Here is a 21,226-nt window from a genome sequence, read left to right as displayed (position 1 = left end):
AAAAGAAGAGAATTACTTTTTCTAAAAAGTCCCATTAGAAAAAAGACAGAGTTAATTCTCCTTTATTCACATTCATAGTTATTTTCTAGCATTTCTTAAAAATGTATGGTCCTCCCTGCTGGAAACAGACTATTCATTAGTAAAACCAACAGAATAGCCCATTAGTGAGCACTACTGGCATTTGTAGTGGTTATCTCAAAATTGATGCAGAAAAGACAGTTCCTTTCATGTACCGTATCATCAAGCCAGTACTATACAAAAGTAAGTGCAGGCGTGGTGGCCATCTGCTTTTCTAGCAGTGCCACTCTGGTTCCTCTGCCTTTAACAAACAATTTCTAACTGCAGAACAAATGTAAAGTTTGATAAAACTTCTAGACACATCGATATTTTCATAAATCTTTAGGGAAAGTCTCTCTTTCCCTCATCTTATTTCTTCTGTTTGCTGTGGAAAAAAAGAGCAGGTATTCCTTTACAGTGATTTGTCTTTCTTGTAACTTCCAAAGACAAGCTCCCAACCCGTCACATAATTTCTTATTTCTCCCCAGATTCCCGATGATGCACTTCATATTTCATCCTATTTCTACGATTCCAGATCTCAAGGCTTTCCAATTCTTTCTAGAAAAAAAAGCAGTCCTTCTCTGTATTCCCAATGTTTCTCAATTTTTTTTATCAGCAAACTTTATAAGCATATTTCTACTTTTTTTCTTTCAAATTACCTCTGAAGTCTTGCATTGTCTTGATGACTGCAGTAGCTCAGACCATACATATAACACATTTGTAACAGCTTAATCGTATGGTACCTATTCAGCCGATTTATGAGAAACCCATGGTATTCAACCTCATTTTCATGCTTCATTTCTCTCATAATTCTGAGATTCTCTGGTCCCTTTACTTAAGCGGACTTGCTATTTTTAGTTTAAGTTTCATCTTGGATGTAACAGTTCACATTTCTGTACTTTCTGTATCTGATGACATTATCCTTATTAAAAGATGAGGAGAAACATCCATTTCACTTCAGGGCCGCACCTAGGATTAATCTCAGTGCTATCCTCATTCCAACATGCCTCTACTTAAATTTTTCTCTACTTATTCACATTTGGTTTTATAGTCTTTTCAAGGCCTAACAGGGCAACCGCTGCTAAGCCTCTTCAGACCTCTAAAAAATACATTCTTTGCTGCCTACTCCCTTACCAGCTCTTCCCTACTCCTAAAACCTTTTCCGATATGGTTGTTTACCCAAGGGAACCTGGAATCCTTTTTTCCATTTCTGAGAACGTGTCTGGATGTTTAAACAACTCTTGATCAAAATGCATTTGTTTTTTCCAACACTTGAAAACAGCACCGTGCAGGGAAACCTGCAGATGTCAGCTACGATCCTACCAGGGGCTGGTGGCCCCGTCTTGTCTCAGTGAATGCACATTTTCCCATTTATTTGCTGACTGTACCCACCAGTACATTCAGGCTGTTCTGGCAAACCTGACACACTCCTAGCAGGCACAGACGACATGCCAGTTTGCAATACTAAGGCACGATAGCATCTTAACAAAGAAATCCCTGATAAGAAATACCCTTGGGCGAATCTTTTCTGGAAGACACCATTAATTTGTACATGTACATCCGTCCTGCCCAAGTTTTCTCTTGGTGAGTACGTTCTTCTATTCAACTGAGCAGTAGCACTGCCATTATATCAACTGTCCACAGTTTCAAGAAATACATTTCCCAAAGATTTTTACAATATATAGGCAGAAAGAGGCTATCCAAAATGACAGCAAAACTGCCTAAATCACTTCACAATGTAGCTCATGAAAAACATTCCATGGCTACAGGCCATTTTTTTTCCAACACACTTGTAGCTGTCTGAGCTGTCTAGAAGTCCGTCAGAAATCCAAAGTATTTCATGACAACCCTATTATTTCCAGTGTTGTTCACATTATGGAACAACAATATACATACCCACAGCATACAGCTTTCTGAAGCAAAATGGTATAGGTTCAGATTTGCAAAGCAGTAAATGATCACAAGTCTCAGGAGGAAAAAAGAAGGAGGACCTATGACTTAAAAAAAACGATAATACCCAAATAATCAGCTCTGAGTTATTTTGTAAATGATGGATTTTAGAAATAGGATGTATATTGCATTAAGTGTACAGTGGTCTTTTGCTTTTACGTATGCTTTGAATATAAGATGTATTAATATTGTTGTTATAAGCTTTATTTTAATTATGGAATTTATGAATCTTTTCATATTTAGTTATTTATTATAATACATGCATTTCAAAAGCTATCATTACCATAGAATCTAGGCAGTCATTGTGAAATCTAATCAGTATGCAGTACTAGAAATGTATATTTTTCAAGTAGTTCTATAGCCATATAAATTAGTGTCAGTAATTGCATATATTACTGCACTAAAATTTCTTTACAATGACATGTTTTCTGGATTCGTTAAGGCAAGGGACTGTAAATAAGCTGAAAGGGAGCTCTCCCTTCTCCTCTTCGCCAATGAATACCCTGTGCCACCGTAAGCCCCTGTCTTTGCCTTGAACCTTCACTTCTGGGAAGGAAGAGAGAAAAGGATGAAAGCATCAGATACCATTGATGTGCACAGTGTGCATAACTGTTCCCAGTTATTAAAAATTATAAGATCCTTGTACTAAGGAGCTTATAATCTAATATAAACAGATGAGAAATGAAAACAGAGCAAGAGGGAGTTACGAGGCAAAGAGATGGGGAAGGAACAGCGGAGGAGATGGGAAACCGCTGCTGGAGAGACTCCTGGGAGCTGGCATCAGCCCAAATCCCTCCTGAGGCCTCATCAGTCAATGTGGGGCCTTCTCCTCCTCCTCCATGTCTTTGGAGGAAATCTGCATTGCAGCCACTGGGACCACAGTTCATTGACCTGCAATGACAAAGCCACCCGAGTTACTGGAAGCAGTTTAACTGCACCCAGCAGAGGATTAAAAAAAAAAAGCCTCGGTTAGGACCGATAGAGGATGACAAGATGAAGCCGATACCAGTGAGACAATGCTTAAAACATCTCGAAACCACTGCCTTAGTCACGCATTCACTGTCACTGATTACATTTGGCCTGGTGTCCAGCACTGTGGTTCAAATATCTAATGGTGCATCATAAAGGAATAGGGAGCGTGAGAAGGCTTGTTCCTCCTGCCTTTGTAGGCTGACAGGTATATGACACTGACTTCCACCAAGCAGTTGTAAAAGCTACTTTAAAATGTTAGTATGACAACAGAATAAAATTGTTAGCAGCTGTTTAAATTGCTAGGCATAAATACTTAGACATCGCTTCTCTTACTTTTCTACCAGGATTAAATTGGGGTTGTATTTTCTTTTGTGGGAGCTGACAGCATCACAACCATCAAAGTGTGAAGGAAGGAAGTTCTGAATTTCACTTTACATAGATGCAATGATGTCAACATCCAAAAAGAAAAACGGGAAACACTGTTCTCAGCTAGTAAGAAACACTCTTTCCACGTATCTTAAAAATGCACTTTTCTAATACTTTTGCTGCTTAAGCAGAGAACAGAAATACTGCCATGGAGTGCATTTAAAGTATTTAAACAAGGAACTGACAAGTCTTTTTTCTAAGATGGTAACAAATAAGCTTGTACATACTCGGGGAAAAAACAAGTTTGCCTGTTGTCAATCCTTGGCTTATTTTCTGGATTAAAGAATCTTCTCTTCTCCTTCCTAGAAATGTAATGATGTGCTCGCAAAAAGCAATGGAACTGAATAATAGCAAATCCACATAATGCATATTTTCAGTAAGCAATCATTACTTCTGAAATGGAGACTAAAAATGAGAGGGTGATGCAAGTCCCAAAGAAAAACATACTCCTCCAGTGAGAGATTACCCTTGGAAATCTGACATCACCACAAAATAAGAATAATAATCAGAAGGCTCTCAAAAAGGGGCCAATTTATTTGACAGTTTTGGTTGTATTCTCATTGCCAAAGGAATTACTTGTAAGTGGCAGGTGGTGAAAGGCAGGGTGGAGCCCAGGGATGGTAATCACAACAGTAAGCAGATTTTAGCTCGACTGAGGAGCAAAATCACATTCCATATTAAATGATGAGAAGTCCATCCTATGCTCAATAGGAATTATAGGCCCCTAATGAGCTGCTGCAATTGCCATGCACAAATAAAAAACAATGATACATCCAGAAGGGTTTCCAAGACTGGCTCTCAAGAGCTTTAAAGTTTTTCAGATGACAGCACATAAAAACTATATACACAAGCCAGGAATGGAATACACCAAGGTAAAAATAATCAGAGGAAGGCAATTACATCACACTGTAGTTTTTGTTCCAAACCAGAACTAAAACCAAGTGGGATTGAAAGAGCATGATGATGCAATTATTCCAAATCTACATTTACGGGTACTAGTCTATAACCATTTTTTAAAGAATATAAAGTTTTCATTTCCAGTTGATTAAAAAAAAATCGTAGGAGCAGTGCTATATCACACACATGATTTCAAGGTTGCTTAAACCAGGAGACAAGACAAGGATGAGCTCATTAAAAGAATGGTCAGATTGGTTTTTGGTCACTCACAGCAATTACAGTATCTCTTAACCTTGCCATACCACAAATGACCCGAAAGTGTTTTCCAGTTGACTAATATCTGCTGAAGAACTTTTAAAGAAAAAGAAAGACAAATCCAGGAAGGATGACAAGAAGAATTGTCATTAATTATTGTCTTGTCCATAAAATAAACTCCCCCCCCAAAGTAAATGCACTTCCATGCTTGTGTGTCTATTATAAATGCATGTATACAAATAGGTCAGTATACAAATCTATCATAGAAATATGAATTAAAATTGAGCTTCAAATTTTTAGAAGATCCTCTTGAGCAGTTCCTTGCACATTGCTGAATCAAATTTCTCTGGGCTTAAATCTTCCATTCTCCATTTAGTTTGTCATTTACAGATGGTAAAGGCCAGAACAGACCATGTCGATGAGATCCACTAGAAGAAATCACCGAATTTGACTGTCTGTAGAATACACACCAGAGACTTTAATCTAGAGGAGCTACTCCTCTATTAGTGGAGAGACATGTATTTACCTAAAGCACATCTTCCAGGAAAGCAAAAAATCTATGTCAGCATTTTGAGCCCTACTTTTGGGGGAGGGGGGGGATCCTATTTAACCTCCTGAAACAAATTTGCTTGGATTTATGGATAATATTGATGCCAATCTTCAAGCTAGATATGAAAATCAGGTATTGAGAACAGGTGTGCTTCAATCCAAATACAACCCGATACAAGCATGCAGATGCACATGCATGGGCACACACACCCACACACACACACGAAAGCACTATATTTGGTAACCACTTCGAGGTTTTCAAAGTGCATGCCTCAGCCTTAACCTTGCCTTTATGGTCGTTTATTGCAAGGCTATATTAAATGAAATACATACCTAATCCTATAATAGTATTTATTCTCTGAAAAATGTCCATGCTGCAGTTTTGTACTACATAAAGAAGATGTTCTCTAACTCATACACCACATGGGCCAATTTCAACGCATCTATGTTCTCACCTCTTAAAAATCTAAGCCTCCTTATTCTGTTAGCAGTATGATACTTTGGGACTTTCTTCAGAAAAAACGTTAACGCTGGTGATGGCTGGCTGGCTGAATGATTAAAAATTATTCTGTTTCAAAATCTGATTAAAGCCTACTAAGATCCAATGTGTAAAAACTTCTTGAAACATATAGACTCTCCCACCCTGCCAAAAAAACCTCATTGCCATCTGGGTACACAAGCAACAGTGGAGAAACCAGACATATGATCTAGTTTTGAATAAAAAGCAGAGCATGAACTGCATGTTTATACCCATTTCTATTGAAATAGTGTCATCATCCTTAGTTTTGGATGTCATCATTTGAATATTTTATTAAAAAGCTCATAACAGAATACTGCTGGGAAAACCATGTCTGTATTTTATAAAGATATAAATATCAGAGACATTATGAAGAATATAGCACCACAAGGAGACAAAAATCTTTACATGATGAAGAAAACCACAAAATCACTTTGACTTGCTTCCACTCAATCCTGTAATGCAGTTACAAAAATCCAGTAATTAATGGAAAAGTTCCTTTGATGACTGCATTATCATTATCTAGGAAAATAATTTTGCACAGAAATACACAAAATCTGGAAGCAGGCAGTGGTAGTATATTTAGCACTAGGAAAAATTTTTACTTTCTTCAGTACGCTACCAGAAAGTAGATGACATATTTGAAAACTCTATCAAAATCCTATCCAGCAAGAAATGAAAAGGCATGCTGTTTGAAGAACACAGAGTGAAAAGACAAGACTTTTCACTAGAAGAGTTTTCTCAGGGTTGCACTGGCCCTTCTTCGTTGTCCTATTAATGACGGTGTATAAGGTGTGACGAACTCTACCTGTTCAGTATGCTCAAGACCCACTCCAGAAAGGAGAGATGATCATCTTGGGGGTCCATACTATTACAGGAAGGAATGGTAACAGTATATGAAAAAGAGGTGAACCCTAAATCACAGGTGAAGCCCTAAAGATGAAGAATTAGCATGGAGCAAGTAAAACACACACAAAGATTGTCATCAGAGTGTTTTAACATAAAAATAATTCTATTTAAGCCTCTCTAAAAACTCATAACAATCATCTTTTGTTTAAAATTTGGAGCTCCCCAGACTGTCACAAGCTTTCTTTCCAGACAGCTTGGGGCAAGAGAGGCAAAACACAGCTACTAAAAACTCCTCCTGTCTCATGCATATTTATGATCAACCTCAATGAGTGTCAAGGGATCATTTCAGCCACAACCCACATGTATTCCTCTTTCTCTTTCTTCCTTCTGCTTCAGTTTTCAAGGAATTGGCTTTTACAAAACCAGCTTTCCAAAAAAGCTATCAGAGCTCCAAATGCTGCTGTTGCAATACTTGGGTGATAAAACAAGAGGTGGGAAAGCATTAAGGAATGTTTGGACAAGAAACAAGCTGCCAAAAATCCTACTCAATCAGCTACAGCCGTGCAATGAGTGACAGCAATGCAGGAGTGTAATCCATTAGCATAAGGTAGATGGATAAAGAGTTTATTTTTTAAAGTCCAAACCAGTGTTTAAGCACTGCCACAGACTTTGGAGAGGAATGCCTCCTTTTAAGCAAGTTCACAGACTCACAGAAAAAAAGAAAAAAGAAAAAAAGAAAGAAAACAGAATAAAAAAGAAGAGAAAAAAAGAAAGAAGAAAGAAGAAAATAAAGAAGAAATGAAAGAAGAAAGAACAAAGAAGAAAAAGAAAAAAGAAAAAGGGAAAAAGAAAAAAGAAAAAATAGTATTACAGGCATTTATTTTTATTTAAGTATTATTTATCTACATTGAACTCATAATACGCTAGCCAAAAAAAAAATGCTGATAACTAACTACAGAAACTTACAGTGGACTTTATCAAGTTGCTGAAGGCTTTCTCTAATAGTATATTTTCCACTAGTATATTTTTTCTTTTGTTCTTTCTTTATTTTCTTTCAGTATATTTTTCTTTTGTTCCCAAAATAAATGTAACACATCTAAAGCAAAAGAACATGGATTGCACGCCCAGCAGCCTGGGCAAGACTCTCACCCTGCGTGTCTGTGCTCACTGTGGGCATTCAGGTTGAGTTTTTCTTTTCAGACTCCCATTACCCTACTAGGGCAGAAAATGGAAATTTCTTCCGTTCAGCCATCTCCAAATGTATCAGCTGACATCATCTTGTCAGGACAAGACATTCCAGGTCTTGCTCGCTGGTTCCTGCATTAGCTCAACTCCTCCATTACTCCAAACCACAAAAGATAAGCAGCCACTACAGGATTAATAAACGGGCTCCAATTCCACAAAAGAAAAGCAGTTCCCTCAAGATGCAAAAAGGAGACAAAAATCTGTGGTAGGAGATGAAAGGCTGCCCCAGAGTCCTGGTCCCAGGAGGAGATGGGGCTCAGTCAAGGCTGAGACACCCTGAAGCAGATAACCTGCGGTAATAAAAAGAAACCAAAGCGTTGCAGTACACCTTATGAATTCTTCACTCGGTTCCTCAGCTGCACACAGATATGTTTTTAGGTTAGGATTTCTTTCAAAGTTATGAATAATTACATATCCAGCAGAAACGTGAGACAGTAAGTTAATGAAATTAACGGAATGGAAAAACAGAATAGTATAACAATGACAAAGAAATACAAATATGGCAATGGCAACTGCAGAGTAGCATTTGGTATTTCTTGTACTCAGCAATACAATTTTTATTATACATGTCAAATACCAAACTTAAATATTGTTCAAGAAGTCCTAAGTCTGATCATATCAGCCATATGTGCAGTACAATCCAAGAATAGTTTGCACTCTGTGAATCTGGTGCTCTAGGCTTCCAGTTTGCAGGTAATTTAAAGCCAGAAATGAGATAATATTGTGTTTTATAAGAACAGATCCAGAAGTCCTCACATTCATCTGTGAAGATGGAAAACTACCAATTTTTATTGTATCCTACACACTTTTTTATACCATCGTTCTCACTGCTGGGTCCATTATGCAATGAATAACTTCTACCATACATTGCTTATTGTCTGATGCTCTTCCCAAGGTGGGAAGCATGTTCTGCTTTTCCTGTCAGGCTTTTGGAATTTTCTTTAAATAGATGTACACATTGATACGGATTTATCTTAAGAAAATAAGACCAAAGAAACGTAATTTACACTGATAGAGAGTAGAATGGTGAAAGCTGAAATCTCTCTTCAAGTGGAAAATACATCATTTCCCACCTCATACCAGTGCCCCAAGAAACATCTGGCTCCTTTACTGTCACCCCTTAGTCTTATTTTGGAGAATTTCATTATGTGAGAGGTAGATCATAGTCAACAGCTTAAGGTAGCTTTGAAACTCAAGTCCCATAGGTGAAGAACCATTAACATAAAAATGGAAATCTTTTTTTTAAAAAAAAAAAATCTGTAGGGAATGCTCCACAAGGTTTCAACAAACCCTTCATAGCAAAAAATGCTTGAACACTGTGAATATCATGGAGATAGATATATAGATATATATATAATCAGTTATTTAATATCTTGTGCGCTCTGTTCCTTATCCAGGGGTGGCTCTGGGCCTTAGGGACTTCACACTTTTTTATGTGTTGCATGGAATGCAGAAATATTATGTTTTCTTATGAGCTTTTTGATGGCATTCACCCTTAGATTGTCCAAATGATTCACAAATTAAGTTTGCTACAAAGCACAATTACATAGGCAGTATCATCTCATTTTAGATAAGGAACTAAGATAGAGTAGAGATAGAAGGAGCTCCTGATTCTGGATCCTCTTTGAAATACCCAATTTTTCACAGTGCTTGAAGCACCCAATTTTTCACAGTGCTTGAAACCATGCAGAATTTGACTCGTGCAAGCACAGCTCTCCTGGACATCAGCTGATTAGGAGTGTTCCACACTTCTATCGGGTGGCTCACCAGACCTTGATTCCATGCATAGGGAATGAGGACTACATGGTCACTGTCAGCCTCCTGGGAAGTCAAATCTAAAATGCTTGGCTCATCATGCTACTCTGAAGACACAGAGGATCCAGTGCTCTAAGGCAATGTTAGACTGCCAGAAAAATGAGAGTATCCTTTCTCTGCTGCAATTCTTTGCCTCATTCAAAAATCTGGAGGACACATAAACAGGTGCCCTAAAATCAACACCTTCTCCCACTACGCATGTTGACTCATTCCTAGACCTCTGTTCTGAATAAGGACATAAATGCAATCGAAATTTCATAAAATCCCACCATCGTGATAAATATCACCATAAAACTTCCCAATGAATTAGTCTGTACCCTTAGACAGATTTTCCAGGCCAGAAAGAAAGTGAGCTTTGCTACATCTCCAACATAGACTTTTAGAGACCAAAGGAAGAAGCAGTTGCAAATGTATGGGACCTTAAGGAAGAATACCCTGCAGTAAGTATCTTCTTTCATAACACTGGCCCTCTCTCACAAGCACCCATCTAGAACAGCTTTTCACAGTCTGATGCTCAAAAAGGAGCAATGTCTTAGACAAGTTGTCCCAGGACATTAATGGTTTTATGGAGAACTGAAAATCAACATGTTGAAAACAGCTCAGAAACCAAGACACAGTCAAGATGCTAACAGTAAATGAAGTGTTCACAAAGAAACACATATAATAATAATAATAATAATAATAATAATAATAAAAATAGTATTTGGTATTTAGCCCCTTGCACTGGAATTGTGTGGTACCAATGGAGAAATTTTTCGGTACCAGATCTGACACCAGTCTGCAGTGGAAAATAGAAAGCAGGGTTTGAGGCACCAGGCAGGTAATGAAAGTGAGGACTTACTGTTTGGTGACACACAGGTAGGGCTGGTGACAGAGCCTATATGCTAAGCAAATCCATCAATGGGTGACATGGAACAGCTCTCCTAAGCTATGCCTTCAAAGCTTTTTCTCCAGCATGCACACACACAACGTGTATCACTTTGCTGAACTTTGGTGTACCATTCACTTGGACCTGTCTCTGACACACATGATCTGTAAATGTAACCAGGAAATATATTCCCTATTGAAAACAGCAATATATGCATTTCAACAGTGGATTCAGCTAGCTGTGATAAAGTAGGAAAGTTGTCATTCTAAAATGGGGAATTTCAATTCCCTTTGTCCCTTTTAGCCCTCAAGTTAATTCTCTGAAATACATCAACATCTCTCTGATTTCTCCTCTTTCTGGTTCTCCTTCATGATTACTATGTATACAGGAAAACTAAATAAACTTTTAATTTTATAGTTACTGACCAAAAAAACCCAAAAAGTCAAGCTCAGCCACACAAAGGCAAATTATTCCTTTCAGTTCCTTCACTCAGCACACCTCTACAGCATCCAAAATAAGACTGACCAAAGGTTCCCTGTGTAGCCCTACCGTGCCGACTGCCACAGTCAGTGCTGGGAGCCTGGATTTGGTCCAGGTGCCTCTAGGCTTGGACAGAGACTGCTCCAAAGAAGGGTCACAGCAAACACACTAACGAGAGGTAAGGGATCAGCCAAGAGTGGAATTCACACTTGCTAATGGAGCTCCACAGAGCAACCTTCAAGGCCCCTTTTTTGTCTCCATAAATGTGTTTATAAGTGAAGGTTACACCTTCTCTCTCAAAGCAGCTAAAGTTAGCAAGTACCTTTTAGAAATCTATGAAAATTTAGGTCCCAGAAACTAACTTATATTTCCCTAAAATAGGAGAATTACAAGTCCAAAAAGTGCATTTTTACATATTTGTTAGAAAAGAAGAGGTGCTAAAGAACACACCAGTGATAAACTGGTTCAATAAGTCAACGGAGATTTTGCCAGTTGAGCTAAGGACTGTGCTGGAATTCAAAATGTTATTTTGTCACAAAATCTCATACTGCCAGCTTCAAAAATATGCAGAAACTTCCTCATTTAAATATTCCAGCACAATACTGGAGGTGCCTACGATAGTTTTAAAGAAATGCAGCTGTATGTATGTAAGGTTCACTGCCCTGGCAAAACACTGACAATATTATCATGATGGGGCCCGAGACTGAGCATGCTGTAGCGGAAGGATCACAAACACTCTGGAACAATTTTCATGAATGGATTTAGACCCCACAAATGTGAGGTAAGAAGTTGTCACCACGTCACCAACAGCCACCCAGTGAACTATATGAAATACACTAATTGTAAAGCCAAATATTTTCAATAACCAGAGTACTGATACATGGTGGGTTTTGTCTCCAGCACTGATCAGGCAGAAAACAAGATATCAGACCATTACATTTCAAAAGACTTGAGCATTTAATGGCATGAAATACAAACCATGAACTCCTTTAAAAATCAGTAAGTGATACATCATTTTAATTACTGACTGTATAGTGCGTCATAAGATGAACAGAACCACTGAAATTAGTGAAGTTATTTCTTCATGGTAGCCTTCAAAATGCACAGTCAGATCCCTGAAATGTTAAATACTGGATACTGCACAAGCTTTTAAAGAAACCTCCCTCTTTCTCATACTACCAACAGTTATTCTGAAGACTCATGGTGAGCTGGATCTGCAGAAAGATGAAGTGTGAGGCTGGACACCAAAGTGGACTACAGCACTCTTAATTCTGTTTGCTGGGATGTTTCTTTAGAGTACAAAATTCTAGCAGAAAACTTTGCCTTAAAAAATGCAGATTCTTACAAACATATTTAACTACTGTGTTGGGATTTTTATATACTACCTGTCTGAATACAAAACTTGGACTTTGTTGTGGTTTAGCCCCAGTCGGCAATTAAGCCCCACCCAGCCGCTCGCTCACCCTCCTCCCCCGAAGGGGTGGGGGACAGAATTGGCAGAGCAAAAGTAAGAAAACTTGGGGGTTGAGATAAGAACAGTTTCAAAATTGGAAATAATAATAATAATAATAATAATAATAATAATAATAATAATAATAATTTGTAATGAGAAGGAAAACAACAAGAGAGCGAGGGAGGAACAAAACCCAGGGAAAAAAACAGTGATACAACTGCTCATCACCCACTGACGGATGCCCAGCCAGTCCCCGAGCAGCCATTGCTGCCCCCCGGCCAACTCCCCCAGTTTCTATACTGAGCATGACGCCATATGGTATGGAATAGCCCTTTGGGCAGTGGGGGTCAGCTGTCCTGGCTGTGCCCCCTCCCAGCTTCTTGTGCACCTGGCAGAGCATGGGGAGCTGAAAAGTCCTTGACCAGTGTAAGCACTGCTTAGCAACAACTAAAACATCAGCGTGTTATCAACATTATTCTCATCCTAAATCCAAACCACAGCACTATACCAGCTACTACAAAGAAAATTAACCCTATCCCAGCTGAAACCAGGACAGACTTAAAATTTAATTTCCCTCACCAAACAAAATAAATATTAATCCATATTTATATTCTAAGGATACAGAATAAAATAAATAAATAAGCAAATTCCCCTCACCACAAAATAGAAAAAAAACTGATTAAAAACTTTGGGTCCTTATCTGGTGTAGTTCTCATGGTTTCAGTGATGCTCAACTAATTCACTGCAACCTAGGATTTACAGCTAATACTTGTATGTTACGGAGATTTCATTTTAATCATAGATGTGCTTTGAATTTATCATGAAACCAGAAAACATATGTTTAACAAACATTAATAAACTGCTGCCAACACCTTTCCTCTTCTATCTGATCACCTTCGCACCTCTTTGGAATACAGACTGTGTTAGACAGACTTACCTACAAGATCTTAGGGAAGATTTATCTCCATGGTTTTCACTCCCCTTGGCTGCATTCTGTTTTCTGCACATTATCCAGTTTTTCTACATCTGGTTATGCCGCCCCATATGTTTGGAACAGCCTCCCTTCTCCCTGCCAAGCAACCTCCCTCTCTCCCATGAAACCCCTCTTTCTTTCAGTATTCCCCTCAACAATAATCCTCACATTCCCCCTCGCCGAACAGTTGCGCCGTGTCTCGCCATGCAGCTGGTTTTTTTATCTACCTTTAGGCCAGACCTTGCAAACATTTACCCACGGTAAAAAAAAAAAAAGTCCCGATCCTTCTGATCGGTTTCACTAACCACAACAACAGGATGAGTTCAGAGAAAAAAGAAAAAAAAAAAAAATCCGTGTTTTAGTTATTAACATCTAAAAGGCAGTAATTTAATTCCTGTGCAACAGGAGCAAAGTAGACAAACAGTCGGATGTCCGTTCATCCTGCCAGCAGCGGGAGGATGCAGTGCAGAGGGTGGGAGAAGAGGGCAGCTGCCGGGACGTACCCTGGCACCAGCATGGGCACCCCCCCTCACAGCTGCCCTTCACCATGGGAAGGTGACATTTAAAATTATTCTCCCACACAAAAGTATTTCAAAGCTCTGAGGACGTATGTCCAAAATGTTACCATTTCCAGAGGCATAGCACAGCACTCTAAGCACTTTATAGCTAAAGAAGCCAAGACAGCAAAGTCCGGGGTAAAAAAATAATTCCAGGAGAAGTGTAACAGGTATCAGCCCATAGTCTTACTCATCCTGAGGCTGGGCCCATTTTTTGAGGTCAATGAGCTAATTTACCGTTTATAACGTGCTGCCACAGAACTGAACAGCACAAGCAACACCAGCTTCTCACTGTTACGGTCTAAAAACTTCATATCTGGTCATGAGAGAGAAAAAATGCACTTTACACATATCCTCATCATATTCTCCCCATGACTGCCTGCTTGCATCAGCTGATGGATACCATAAAGATAGAAACGGACCATTGGATCTGGAACAAAACCCTCTGTTCAAATTACACAGCTACCTCTGAGCATACTTCAGCAATATCACTTGGGCAAGGAAGCCACATTTTATGACTAGGAGGATCACTGCGACTCCATTTGTCCTCACCAGTCTTCTGTCACACCTGAGGGAATATCCTGATCAACATGAGCTTCATCAAGGGCTGGGTGTGCCGTCGATCTCGTGCCTCGTATCACTGGATAAGGTCCCGGATGGCTTGTTTAACAATATTTGCCAAAAGGTGCTTCCCAGTTCTTCCTGTATTCCTGAGTAACAAAGAAGATGCACTGCCAAATGTCCTCCCACTGAGATCTCAAAGGCAAAAACCCAGCACTCTCCCCCAAGACAAAAAAAACAGCAAGGATTTCAGTTTATAGCAAGTTTGCATATTTTCCTGGGTTTATGTCCTTTGTTTTGCACAGACTCATAACCTAACTAGGAAACCACAGACTGCTGCATCTGTTGGTCTCGGTTATTATCAAAAATGTGCTGACTCTATATAAAAGTTATCCCATTGCATCACAGCACAAACAAGCCGTGTCACGCCTGCATTCGTGCGCAGATGAGCCCTGTGCAGCATCCCTCTCCAGCCAGGCTGGGGAAGGACCAGCTGGTGTGGCCGGGCAGCGATCGGGCCCCGCCAGCTCAGCCCGGCATCAGCCACTGCCATTACACAAAGGTAAAAGCTATCGATGGCAAACATTTGCATCCTGGCCTCATCTCACCATCTGCTTCTGCTGCTGCTCACTTGAAAATTAATACGGTGGTTGCTTCAATCAGAAGCTAATGCTACATCTGTCTTCCTTAGCATTGCAGATAATTATTAGGATACACATGCAACCCTTTTTGCAACTCAAATGGGGCAACAGTGGCCTCTAATCTGACAGGATTCTTCCTTCATCAAGAGAGACCAAAATGCTTCATTTGCAGTTGCAGACCCTGAAATAAATCGGACCGAATCGTCCTCTTCCTAGTCTGTGCTCCCTTGCTTTCCCTTCTTCTTCTTCCCCTCCGTACACTTTCATCAGAGCTCAAAAGTAAATTAATAAAGTGTAAATCTCATTCAAAGAACATAAAAAGGTCTTTCACAAGCAAATGTACAGAAAACTCAGGGCTGGTCTTGCTTGTATAAATTACATCTCCTAGCCCAATCTCTAGGGGCTGTTCGCCAATCATGGACATTAAGGAAACAACTAAAATTGCATTTTATCATTCCATCATTTATTCCTAACAGTTTCCTATTTGCATCTGATTTGCACTGTGTGAAGAAAAGCAGAAATGTGAGAATAATCAAGTATATACTGCCATAAAGTCCTTGACGTTAGCATGCTCATACAAATCTTAATTCTGCAGCCTTTAATCCAGAGAAAGTCTCAAAGAGGTATTCCCTATCTATAAATTGCAACATGCTGGTTTTAGAGAAGGACTAATTTCACAGGCTTCAGGGGAAAAACTCTGAGATAGAAATCTGTTCTCTTCTTTCCCATGTAAGACACGCTGGAAACTGCTTATAGAAACTTTATCAAATTGAATATTTTTAAAAGCCTCCTAGTAAAAATGATTTACCCTATGTGTACTTTTCACCATTTGAGTTAGAAACTATTTACAATAAGAAAGCCAGCAGTCAAATCCACTTTGATAGTTTTTAGGGGAATTCTAGAGAAATGTACCTATCTGAAAAAAAAAAACCCCAAAACAAACCCCTTCCTGCCTGTCGAAAGCAGTTTGAAAATGCAGTGAAGAAACTTCTAAGAAGAAAGTTTGCAACCATTTTTTTTTCATAAGCTATACTTTGAGCACCATGGTTATAGTGAATAAGCTGCTAAAACTAAAAAAAAATATAAGAAAGGATAAAGTGTTCCATCATGTCCTAGTCCTTTCCAGTTCTGTTCCCCTATTTGGAGAGGCTCACGACATATATACACATTAGCAATAAAATAATGCAAGATGACCTCCTTCACCTCCTAGCAGCAAGACAACGACAGACAATTGGCAAGAGGCAGAAAAGTCCAGTGGAAAAATGGAAACTATTTAAATAAGCCTTTGTTTTGGAGCGTTTGAGAATGGCAGAAAGGTGCTTCAAAAAGGCAAGGTTGTCCCATGAATAGGAGGGAGCATGAGAAGAAAAACAAAAGAGGCATGGGTCATTTGGAGCCCATGAACCTTAACAGTATTCCTTGAAGAAAACCAAAAAGGTTTATCTTAGTTAAATAGTTTGTTTATAGGAAAGATGCAAACATGCATTTCCAGTAAAGAGGTTTTTTTCTCTTCTATGCTGCTTTAATCTGTTTTCCCATGATTACACTTTTTTGCCCCCAATTTCTCTTAAGAGACATACAAAGGAAGGCAAAAATCAGCTTACAGTTTCTTTTCATTCCAGATGGTAAACTGATGAAAACTGACTAATAGCCAAATCAAGAAATGAATTATGAGGAAGGCATGGGTTCTAAAAAAAGCCTTTGCAATTTTTCAAGTGAGAGAAGCAGGAGAGCAAATATCATCACATAACTTTTAGAAAGTAATTTACATTCTCAAGGCACTGTAGACCGATTAACCATTTCATTTTCCTACCACCCTTTGGGTTTTACAGAGTAGCACTCTCTGGTTTACAGCTGGGAAACTGAGGCAGGCTTAGCACCCCAGTGACCTTCACAGATCATCACGCAGCGCTGCCTCCAAAGGGAGCAGCCGCACGTACCCTTCCCAGGCTGTCACTGCTGCCTCTGCTCTGGGCTGGTACTCGTGTTTGTGCAGCCACAGGACGGACCGGAGCAGGGGATGGATACAGTTTTTAGGTGCAGTACCTAGTTATGGTAGAGTAACTTTATGGTGGAACACCATCATAGATCTACTTGTACCTAAATTCACACTCCGTGGAGCTCCATGGGGCTGTAGTCCCAAATTCAGGCTGTTTAGAAATCCCTTTTATCCTAGTATGAGGCAATAGGGGGGGATCTCAGTATGAAAGAATCAGGTGGTCTTCACTGTCCCATTTCCTGACATATCACAAGGAGAGACAGGACACATCGAGGGCTGGTGTCCCATCCACACTGCATGCTGGAGCAGTTCTGTGCACATCCTACAGCAGGAATACCTGACATTTCCCTCCTGGGAACACCAGCAAAAGATGAGGAAAATTGCACGTTCTGCACTTCTCTAAACCCACAAATTTGGTGTCAGCATCATTTCTGTGCTATAGCATCAAATTAGCCCTATAGACCAAATATATCCACGTTGAATGTGTAACACTGAATGTTTGAGATGCAATCTCAGATCCAAACAGCATTTGTCTAATGATTCCCATTAATGGCAAAATTCTCCCAATGTCAATGGCTGCTGAGATAATCTAACCCTTAGCACATCTGAAAACCAAATCAAGCTGTGGCCCTCTCAAGATAATCTGACTAATTTTATCCTTTTCTGACAGTGTTGTCTATTTTTGTCTTTGGCTTTTGAATTAAAATGTGGATCTAAATCATGAGACCTGGATGCAGTGGGAAGTCCTTAAGGACTTTTTGAAAAAGAGATAAGCTTTCCTTAAACCTTATAAGAGCCCAAACCCCTATGTAGTAAATGATTACATATTTGTATTAGAGAATTAGAAAAAATCATTCAAAGCATATAGAATTTACTATTACAGTATTGATAACTTCAATAATATTTTATTTTATTAATAAACTTCTACACCACTTTGCAGGTTTCCCTGACATTACAGGGCTGTCCCAGGGCCACAGCCCCATGAATGGCAGGAGATGCCTCTGTGCATGCTGCAGCATGGCTTGACCAGATGTGCAGATGCTAATAAATAATAATAACGATGATGATGATGGCAGAACCATGTAAGCGTTCATGATTTTCTAGTTTCCAGCCTCTCCTCAATCTCTAACGCCAAACTGCCTCAGATGGCTGGCGAGAAGTCAGACGCTGACAGCCATCCTGGCAGCGCGCTCAGCCCCCGGGGCCCCTCACCTAATTAGCCTGACATGGAGCAGAAGGATGCTGTGCCGCTGCCAAACGGGGAGGTGCGGGCTCAGAGGGACACCCCATTTCAGTATACAGTGCTCCTCACCGAATCCCAGGAGTCCTGCCTGGGAGGACAATCACAGGCCACGTTGGGCCCCCAGATCTACATTCCTGGCTTGCACTAGCCTGCAGGCAAACGGCTTACCTAAGTCCAGGAGTAGTGAGGAAGAGGATTGGATTTCAAGCCAAGCCAGAGATCATTTGCAGCATGGATTAATTAAAACGACTCGGATTTCACTTTTTACCCTCCCATACTGAGAAAGAATAAATGCTTCAGAGTAAAAATGCTCAACCATGCCAATACATCTCCTCTACCAATGCCACCAACTGATTGCTGCACGTGCCAGGGCACAGCCTGGCCATATGTGGATAGTGTAATTCTCTGACACGGTGACACTGACAAAAATTATTTCACAGGCTACGGTGAAACTGTATCCCACTGTACCTGCTTAGCCTACAAGTCTGAAACAAGAAGAACATGGAGAAGTAAAACAAGAGGTGAAAATTGTCATCATATTCAAGCAAACCACATGCACAATTCTGAAATGTTCATTATAAAATTCCAAGCGATGGTCTCAGTGCTGCGGCACAGGGAGACTATATTTTGAAATAATGAAAGAGCAAGGGTGCAAGGGGGCTTGGAATAAAAGTCAGCAGGTGTGATTATTATTTGGAAAATTCTTCTGCACTTATTCTTCAGACCACGGCATGAATATTCATTAAGCTTCCCAGCTTAGGACGTTTCAGATTGGAGTGTTGATATCTTCACTTTATGGAAGAAAAAACAATGCATAAAAGCCCAGCTTCAGACAGCAAAGTGGAACTTGAGGATTGTAGTTTCTCCATAGCCTCATCAAGTCTTTTACCAATTATCTTTCTTTAAGGTAAAAAGAGCAACAACTAAGTGACTGTGGAGAAAAGCAATTGCCCAAGACCACTACAAAAATGAATGGCAAAGCCAGAGATTAATTCAGAGCTCTGAAAACTCAGTCCAGTACCCTGGTCCTTCGGGAACACTACTTAAGTGTAGCAAATCATGAGCTAATATCACTCTTCCGAGCTCTGGTAGCAGTTTCCCAAAGCGTGCTCAGTGAGGCCACAGTTCAATGATCCATGCAGCTGATCAATGGAGCAGTGCTGTCAGCAGAGCTTCAAATTAAAAGCAAAAAGAAAAGGGTTCACTTAGCACTTGACATAAATTTTAGGTTCAGCAACAGTGCCTCAAAAACACTGCTCTTTGGCAATTACCACAGTCAGACAGAATTTTTCAGAAAATATCTCAAGTTTGGAAAATAACATTTTGTCAGGGAGTGTCTTTCAAGGCCCATATACTCTGATTTGCATTTGAGGACTACCACAGCAAACACCTCCCCCAGTGTAAGTTAGAGATGGGCACCTATTCAAGTGTAAGTTACGGAATACGCACCCTTCAGCCAAACACTGGGGCAAACAGCTTTGCTTCAACTCAAAAACCTATTTAGAGAAGGCACAATCCTGGCTGCAAAGTCTGTGCAGAAAGCCTAGGAAGTAGTCAAATGATATGCTGTGCCCCAACACCTTTGCTCCCCAAAAAATAGAGGACTAAAAAGAAGGTCTAGAGGACTCAGTAGACCAGCTTCTGGTTCTTCATGGACCCGTGAGATGCACTGAAGCAACTGGTATCTCCCCTCTAGCCTCCAGGTCCCCCATCATTGGAGGTAAAGATAATAATTTTAATCCCCTTTGTTTTGAGCCTTGATATCTGCTAAAGAAAGATGCTACATTAGAGTTAGATATCATTATACTATGCTTTTTAATACACACATATGAAAGCAACATAAGAATTATTGCATATGCTATCTAGCAGTTTAGTGGTTTCACAACCATACAAATCTGAAAGCATGACAATAAGAAAACGTGCTGGAAATGGAGAAAATCAGAGTATGATCTCAAAGGTCTTCCAGTAAGCAACCAAACATACCCGTCTTACTTGTTCAGTCATTTCTAACTTTCCCTGCATTAGAAGAAAAGAAGTTGCTATTCATCCTCCTTTACAGTATATTCCTTTGAGTAAAGGACACAGGAAGAGTCACTGGTACCCTGGCAGGGTTTAATCTTCTAGGCGGTCTAAATAATGGTGAAGTTTTTCCAAATGAACAAATAAATATATACCTTCAAGCCTTTCCCACTTAAAAGTAAACAATATGAAGCTAAGTAACATAAGAAATTTAAGGAGAGTAAAAACAAATAAAAGAAAAAGACTGAGGCAGTACAGATGGTAGAAACCTGAAAAATGAAAAGTCTGGGAAGCGGAAAATTGGGAAGAAGGTTTAGGAAGGAGCTCTGAAAAGCTGCTCTCTACACAACACTTTCGTACAGGGTGCCTTAACTGTGGGCTTGCCTGATGCTGCTGGGAAAGGGTGTTCCCAGCATTCACCCATGAGCTGACGCAGAACCCAAGAAATGCCCATTCCCACCAGCTCGGCCAGCTGTGGGCTCCCCTGCCATTCCCTCCTGCTCTTCCCCAGCATGGCCCACATGGAGGAGAGAGTGCCATGTCACTTCCTAGTGACACCCTCCCAATGTGCCCTGCAGCACCTCCCCATCCTCTTCTGTCCGTGCCATCTTGATTCCACACTCCATCCCGTGCGACACAAAGGAAAATTCAGTGAACACATCTACTTCATGTACCACGACCAGCAACAGAACAGGGAATGTATCAACAGTGGGACAGAAACAACACTAATTTTTATAATGCTACATGCTGCTCACAGAACCCACATATAGATGATTAAAAGATCAGGCAGACTTGCTTCAGAGAAAACCCAAAAACATAATCCATTTGCCTTAGGAAAGGAAAAAGTGTAAAGATAATGATGTAAAACAGGACACTGCGGTTCTCTTTACTCCTCTTAAT

General features: G+C 39.9%; 1 protein-coding gene across 3 annotated transcripts in view; it reads right to left on the bottom strand.

Moving 5' to 3' along the window:
- The window catches only part of AFAP1 (actin filament associated protein 1), a 122,068-nt gene that overhangs the window by 65,416 nt on the left and 35,426 nt on the right, over nt 1-21,226 (bottom strand). The window contains exon 1 of one of the 3 annotated variants that reach the window (XM_075499689.1): nt 14,416-14,573. The exons of the other annotated variants lie outside the window; for them this stretch is intronic. The gene's annotated coding sequence lies outside the window, so the exon portion shown is untranslated. Of the gene's footprint in view, nt 1-14,415; nt 14,574-21,226 lie in introns of those variants that run through there. 3 annotated transcript variants of the gene reach the window in all.

Source organism: Mycteria americana, chromosome 4 (genome assembly GCF_035582795.1).
Source record: "Mycteria americana isolate JAX WOST 10 ecotype Jacksonville Zoo and Gardens chromosome 4, USCA_MyAme_1.0, whole genome shotgun sequence".
Lineage (NCBI taxonomy): Eukaryota > Metazoa > Chordata > Aves > Ciconiiformes > Ciconiidae > Mycteria > Mycteria americana.
This window is presented reverse-complemented; position numbering and strand designations above follow the sequence as displayed.